Raw genomic sequence first — 8,468 nt, forward strand, 5'->3', positions numbered from 1 at the left:
CACATGTTGCATGTCGTCGCATGTCATCACATGTCGCATGTCGTCGCATGTTGTCACATGTCGTCGCATGTTATCACATGTTGCATGATGTCACATGTTGCATGATGTCACATGTTACATGGTGTGTGTTGTATGTCTGTATGAACTGTATATGTGTATTTTTTTTTTTTTTACATTCAACACATTAGCCGAATGATGGGACTACTACTGTCCCATCATTGGCTAATGTGTCACTCACTGTCACTGTAGTAGGCAGAGCCCGATGGGACTTGTCGTCCCATCGGACGATGCCTGCACACAGAGACACACAGCAATGACCCCCCCCACAGCATACCCCAGCACCGCCCGCACATCCCGGCGCCGGCACGCAGACCCCCGTGCTCGCACATCACATTGTGATCGTACGTACACATCCCTGCCTAGCCATGCCCGCACCCAGCACAGCCCCGCCTGCCCCCAGCACAGCCCCGCAGGCAGCCCCACCCACAGCCCAGTCACTCTTGATGAGTGACTGCTGACTGTGAGGCTAGGTCACGCCTGCTGGTGACGTCACATCAATTTCCAGAGTCTGGAAATTGACGTGACATCGGCGGAAATAAGCGGCGGCTGCAGCCTGGGGTTCACGTGACCCGGACTCAGCCGCCGGAATAGCGCCGCTCACAGGCGAAAACGGCAACGGAAGGTATTTGCACAATTCATTAGGGGCCCCGGGGGGATACATTGGTTGGTTAATTGAAAGTAGTGGACAACCCCTTTAATTATGGGAATATAAGGCCATATCAATTTTATATTCATGTCTATTATATTCCAACTGCCCTGTAGCTATTTTGTTTTTGAGATTCACCCTGTATTCTGATAGATTTCGTGGTTATACCACTTTTAATTGTTTTTTATAATAAAGTATTGTACATTTTATTTTCTTTGTATGCCTTTTTTTTCGCTTTTCACACATGGGGAATTTTGTATTGTTTTCATGATTTATGAGGCTCTAACCCCTTCACCCCGAAGCCTGTTTTCACCTAAGTGACAGGGCCAATTTTTACAATTCTGACCACTGTCACTTTATGAGGTCATAACTCTGAAACGCTTCAACGGATCCTGGTGATTCTGACAATGTTTTCTCGTGACATATTGTACTTTATGATAGTGGTAAAACTTCTTCGATATGACTTGCATTTATTTGTGAAAAAAACAGAAATTTCTCGAAAATTATGAAAATTTAGCAATTTTCAAATTTTTCGGTTTTATGCCCTTAAATTAGAGAGTTATATCACATAATATAGTTAATAAACAACATTTCCCACATGTCTGCTTTACATCAGCACAATTTTGGAAACAATTTTTTTGTTAGGGAGTTATAAGGGTTAAAAGTTGACCAGCGATTTCTCATTTTTGCAACAAAATTTGCAAAACCATTTTTTTTTACGGACCACCTCACACTTGAAGTGACTTTGAGGGGTCTATATGACAGAAAATACCCAAAAGTGACACCATTCTAAAAACTGCACCCCTCAAGGTACTCAAAACCACATTCAAAAATTTTATTAACCCTTCAGGTGCTTCACAGGAATTTTTGGAATGTTTAAAAAAAATTGAACATTTAACTTTTTTTTTCACAAAATTTTTACTTCAGATCCAATTTGTTTTATCTTACCAAGGGTAACAGGAGAAATTGGACCACAAAAGTCGTTTTACAATTTGTCCTGAGTACGCCAATACCCCACATGTTGGGGTAAACCAATGTTTGGGCACATGGCAGAGCTCGGAAGGGAAGGAGCGCCATTTGACTTTTCAATTGAAGATTTGCTGGAATTGAGATCGGAACCCATGTCGCGATTGGAGAGCCCCTGACGTGCCTAAACAGTGGAAACCCCCACAAGTGACACCATTTTGGAAAGTAGACCCCCTAAGGAACTTACAGTTAGGTCCATATATATTTGGACAGAGACAACATTTTTCTAATTTTGGTTATAGACATTACTACAATGAATTTTAAACAAAGCAATTCAGATGCAGTTGAAGTTCAGACTTTCAGCTTTCATTTGAGGGTATCCACATTATAATTGGATGAAGGGTTTAGGAGTTTCAGCTCCTTAACATGTGCCACCCTGTTTTTAAAGGGACCAAAAGTAGTTGGACAAATTCAATAATTTTAAATAAAATGTTCATTTTTAGTACTTGGTTGAAAACCCTTTGTTGTTAATGACTGCCTGAAGTCTTGAACTCATGGACATCACCAGACGCTGTGTTTCCTCCTTTTTGATGCTCTGCCATGCCTTCACTGAGGTGGTTTTCAGTTGCTGTTTGTTTGTGGGCCTTTCTGTCTGAAGTTTAGTCTTTAACAAGTGATTTGCATGCTCAATTGGGTTGAGATCAGGTGACTGACTTGGCCATTCAAGAATATTCCACTTCTTTGCTTTAATAAACTCCTGGGTCGCTTTGGCTTCATGTTTTGGGTCACTGTCCATCTGTAGTATGAAACGACGACCAATCAGTTTGGCTGCATTTGGCTGGATCTGGGCACCCAGTATGGCTCTGAATACCTCAGAATTCATTCGACTGCTTCTGTCCTGTGTCACATCATCAATAAACACTAGTGACCCAGTGCCACTGGCAGCCATGCATGCCCAAGCCATCACACTGCCTCCGCCGTGTTTTATAGATGATGTGGTATGCTTTGGATCATGAGCTGTACCACGCCTTCGCCATACTTTTCTCTTTCCATCATTCTGGTAGAGGTTGATATTGGTTTCATCTGTCCAAAGAATGTTCTTCCAGAACTGTGCTGGCTTTTTTAGATGTTTTTTAGCAAAGTCTAGTCTAGCCTTTTTATTCTTGATGCTTATGAGTGGCTTGCACCGTGCAGTGAACCCTCTGTATTTACTTTCATGCAGTCTTCTCTTTATGGCAGATTTGGATATTGATTCGCTGACCTCCTGGATAGTGTTGTTCACTTGGTTGGCTGTTGTGAAGGGGTTTCTCTTCATCATGGAGATTATTCTGCGATCATCCACCACTGTTGTCTTCCATGGGCGCCCAGGTCTTTTTGCATTGATGAGTTCACCAGTACTTTCTTTCTTTCTCAGGATGTAACAAACTGTAGATTTTGCCACTCCTAATATTGTAGCAATTTCTCGGATGTTTTTTTCTGCTTTCGCAGCTTAGGGATGTCTTGTTTCACCTGCATGGAGAGCTCCTTTGACCACATGTTTACTTTACAGCAAAACCTTCCAAATGGAAGCACCACACCTCAAATCAACTCCAAGCCTTTTATCTGCTTAATTGAGAATGACATAACGAAGGGATTGCCCACACCGGTCCATGAAATAGCCTTGGAGTCAATTGTCCAATTACTTTTGGTCCCTTTAAAAACAGGGTGGCATAAGTTAAGGAGCTGAAACTCCAAAACCCTTCATCCAATTTTAATGTGGATACCCTCAAATTAAAGCTGAAAGTCTGAACTTCAACTGCATCTGAATTGTTTTGTTTAAAATTCATTGTGGTAATGTCTGTAACCAAAATTAGAAAAATGTTGTCTTTGTCCAAATATATATGGACCTAACTGTATCTAGATGTGTGGTGAGCACTTTGAACCTCCAAGTGCTTCACAGAAGTTTATAATGTAGAGCCGTAAAAAAAATTTCATATTAATTTTCACAAAAAATGATCTTTTCGCCCCAAATTTTTTATTTTCCCAAGGGTAACAGGATAAATTGGACCCCAAAAGTTGTTGTGCAATTTGTCCTGAGTACGCTGATACTTCATATATGGGGATAAACCACTGTTTGAGCGCATGGCAGAGCTCGGAAGGGAAGGAGTGCCATTTGACTTTTCAATGCAAAATTGGCTGGAATTGAGATCGGAACCCATGTCGCGTTTGGAGAACCCCTGACGTGCCTAAACAGTAGAAACCCCCCACAAGTGACCCCATTTTGGAAAGAAGAACCCCTAAGGAACTTATCTAGATGTGTGGTGAGCACTTTTAACCCCCAATTGTTTCACTAAAGTTTAGAATGTAGTGCCGTGAAAATTAAAAATCATTTTTTCTTTCCACAAAATTATGTTTTAGCCCGCAATTTTTTTTTTCCCAAGGGTAACAGGAGAAATTGGACCACAAAAGTTATTGTCCAATTTGTCCTGAGTACGCTGATACCCCACACATGGGGGGAAACCACTGTTTGGGCGCACGGCAGAGCTCGGAAGGGAAGGAGCGCCGTTTGAAATGCAGACTTAGATGGATTGGTCTGCAGGCGTCATGTTGCATTTGCAGAGTCCCTGATGTACCTAAACAGTAGAAACCCCCCACACGTGACCCCATATTGGAAACTAGACCCCCCAAGGAACTTATCTAGATGTGTTGTGAGAACTTTGAACCAACAAGTGTTTCACTACAGTTTATAACGCAGAGCCGTGAAAATAAAAAATATTTTTTTTCCACGAAAATGATATTTTAGCCCCCACATTTTTATTTTCCCAAGGGTAACAGGAGAAATCGGACCACAAAAGTTGTTGTCCAATTTGTGCTGAGTACGCTGATACCCCGTATATGGGGGGGAACCACTGTTTGGGTGCACGGCAGAGCTCGGAAGGGAAGGAGCACTGTTTTACTTCAAAGCAGAATTGGCTGGAATGGAGATCGGACGCCATGTCGCGTTTGGAGAGCCCCTGATGTGCCTAAACAGTGGAAACCCCCCAATTCTAACTGAAACCCTAACCCCAACCCTAACCCCAGCCCTAACCCTAACCCCAACCCTAGCCCTAACCCTAATGGGAAAATGGAAATAAATACATTTTTTTTAAATTTTATTATTTTTACCTAACTAAGGTGGTGATGAAGGGGGGTTTGATTTACTTTTATAGCATTTTTTTTGGCGGATTTTTATGATTGGCAGCTGTCACACACTAAAAGATGCTTTTTATTGGAAAAAAGTTTTTGCATCACCACATTTTGAGAGCTATAATTTATCCATATTTTTGCCCACAGAGTCATGTGAGATCTTGTTTTTTTGCGGGACGAGTTGACGTTTTTATTGGTACCATTTTCGGGCTCATGACATTTTTTGATCGCTTTTTATTCGGATTTTTGGGAGGCGGAATGAACAAAAACCAGCAATTCCTGAAACTCTTTTAGGGGGGGCATTTATAGCGTTCCACGTGTGGTAAAATTGATAAAGCAGCTTTATTCTTCAGGTCAGTACGATTACAGCGATACCTCATTTATATATTTTTTTATGTTTTGGCCCTTTTACACAATAAAAACTATTTTATATAAAAAAATAATTGTTTTTGCATCGCTTTATTCTGAGAGCTATAACTTTTTTATTTTTCTGCTGATGATGCTGTATGGCTACGTTCACACTAGCGTTGTGCGCCGCTGCGTCGGCGATGCAACGCACAACGCACGCAAAAACGCGGCAAAACGCACGCAAAAACGCTGCGTTTTGCGACGCATGCGTCGGTTTTTGCCGAAAATCGGACGCAAGAAAAATGCAACTTGTTGCGTTTTCTTGGTCCGACGCTTGCGGCAAAAAAGACGCATGTGTGGCACAACGCAACAAAAAAAAACGCATGCGTCCCCCATGTTAAGTATAGGGGGCGCATGACGCATGCGTCGCCGACGCAAACCCGACGCACATTAGCTTAACGCTAATGTGAACGTAGCCTTAGACGGCTTTTTTTTGCGGGACAAGATGATGTTTTCAGTGGTACCATGGTTATTTATATTCGTCTTTTTGATCGCGTGTTATTCCACTTTTTGTTCGCCTGTATGATAATAAAGCGTTGTTTTTTGCCTTGGTTTTTTTTTTTTTTGCAGTGTTCACTGAAGGGGTTAACTAGTGGGATAGTTTTATAGAGCGGGTCGTTACGGACGCGGCGATACCAAATATGTGTACTTTTATTGTTTTTTTTAATTTACATAAATAAATGGATTTACTGGGAAATGTTTTTTTTCCCTTTATTTGGGGATTTTTTTTTATACATTCTATTTTTTTTTTTTTTACTTTCTACTATTGTCCCAGGGTGGGACATCACTGTATTAGATCAGATCGTTGATCTGACAGTGTGCATAGCACTTTGTCAGATCAACGATCTGACAGGCAAGTTTAGGAGGCTTTCCGGCACCTGCTCTCAGCAGGCGCCGGCTAGCCAGGTCATTTCATGACCCGGAAGGAGTCCTGCGGCCATCTTGGATCCGGGGACTCCTTCCGGATCACCGGAGCAACGCAATCTCATCGCGTTGCTCCGGTGGGAGAGCGCAGGGAGCCCCCGTCCCTGCGCGATCCCCCTCTATGCCGCTGTCACTACTGACAGCGGCATCAGAGGGGTTAAATGCCCGCGATCGGCGCTAGCGCCGATCGTGGGCATTGCTGTGGGGTGTCAGCTGTCATATACAGCTGACACCCGCACCCGATCACCGCGGCGCTCAGCGTGAGACCGCGGTGATCGGTGCGCCGTACTAGTACTGCTGCTGGCACAAATGCAGTGCCGGCAGCGCAGTACTAGTACGGCGCATGTCGCGAAGGGGTTAATACCCGATTAAGGATATTTTTTATATAGGTTTCCTTCAATGACAACCAGTCATCCTGTCCCCGCAGCTGAAAAACACCCCATAGCATGATGCTGCCACCACGTTTCACTGTTGGGATTGTATTGGGCAGGTGATGAGCAGTGACTGGTTTTATTCACACATACAGCTTAGAATTATCAACAACAGGGCTGGCGTTAGTGGCAGGCAGACAAGGCAGCCGCCTAGGGCCGCCGCTCCTCCAGGGGCCCCCAACCAGTGGCTGCTATGAGGCCCCTGAGTAAGAGGCCTGGAGCCGCCCCCTCCCCGCATTCAACTTATCGGCATCATGGATGCCGATAAAGTTGAAAGCAGTGATGGAGGAAAGTGTCATGTGACACTCGCTGTCCCATCACTCGTCCTCTACCTCAGCGTGTTACAGCAGTGGAGCTGATGAGACGCACTGTAGAAGTCAGAGCAGCTGGGGAACAAGGAGAGGTAAGTACTGTGTGTATTTGTCCGCATTATAGTGTGTGTGTGTGGGTACTGAACTATACTGTGTGTAGGGGCTGCACTATACTGTGTTTGTGGGGGGCTGCATTATACTGTGTGTAGGGCTGTATACTGAGGGTGCTGCATTATACTCTTAGGGAGCTGTATTATACTGTTTGCGGGGACTGCACTATACTATACTGTGTGTGTGGGGGGCTGCATTATACTGTGTGTGTGGGGCTGCACTATATTGTGTGTAGGGCTGCATTATACTCTGAGGGGGCTGCATAAAGGCCCGACTGGTGGAGGGCTGCAGTGATTGTGGAACTTTCTCCCATCTCCCTACTGCATCTCTGGAGCTCAGCCACAGTGATCTTGGGGTTCTTCTTTACCTCTCTCACCAAGGCTCTTCTCCCACGATTACTCAGTTTAGCTGGACGGCCGAGTCTAAGAAGACTTCTGGCAGTCCCAAACTTCTTCCATTTAAAGATTATGGAGGCCACTGTGCTCTTATGAACCTTGAGTACTGCAGAAATTCTGTTGTAACCTTGACCAGATCTATGCCTTGCCACAATTCTGTATCTGAGCTCCTTGGCCAGTTCCTTTGACCTCATGATTCTCATTTGGTCTGACATGCACTGTGAGGTCATATATAGACAGGTGTGTGCCTTTCCAATATGATATTTCAGTTTCTCTTTTTTTTTAATAAATTTGCAAAAATATCTACATTTGTTTTTTCAGTCAAGATGGGGTGCAGAGTGTACATTATTGTGAAAACAACCTTTGAATTTACCAAACGGCTGCAATGAAACAGAGTGAAAAATGTAAAGGGGTATGAATATTTCCCGAACCCACTGTATAATTAAATATATACAGTACAGACCAAAAGTTTGGACACACCTTCTCATATAAAGATTTTTCTGTATTTTCATGACTATGAAAATTGTACATTCACACTGAAGGCATCAAAACTATGAATTAACACATGTGGAATTATATACTTAAAAAAGTGTGAAACAACTGAAAATATGTCTTATATTCTAGGTTCTTCAAAGTAGCCACTTTTTGCTTTGATGACTGCTTTGCACACTCTTGGCATTCTCTTGATGAGCTTCAAGAGGTAGTCACCGTGAATGGTTTTCACTTCACAGGTGTTCCCTGTCAGGTTTAATAAGTGGGATTTCTTGCCTTATAAATGGGGTTGGGAACATCAGTTGTGTTGTGCAGAAGTCTGGTGGATACACAGCTGATAGTCCTACTGAATAGACTATTAGAATTTATGTTATGGCAAGAAAAAAGCAGCTAAGTAAAGAAAAATGGGTGGCCATCATTAATGTAAGAAATGATTGTCAGTCAGTCTGAAAAATTGGGAAAACTTTGAAAGTGTCCCCAAATGCAGTGGCAAAAACCATCAAGCGCTACAAAGAAACTGGCTCACATGAGGACTGCCCCAGGAAAGGAAGACCAAGAG

Source organism: Ranitomeya variabilis, chromosome 5 (genome assembly GCF_051348905.1).
Source record: "Ranitomeya variabilis isolate aRanVar5 chromosome 5, aRanVar5.hap1, whole genome shotgun sequence".
NCBI lineage: Eukaryota > Metazoa > Chordata > Amphibia > Anura > Dendrobatidae > Ranitomeya > Ranitomeya variabilis.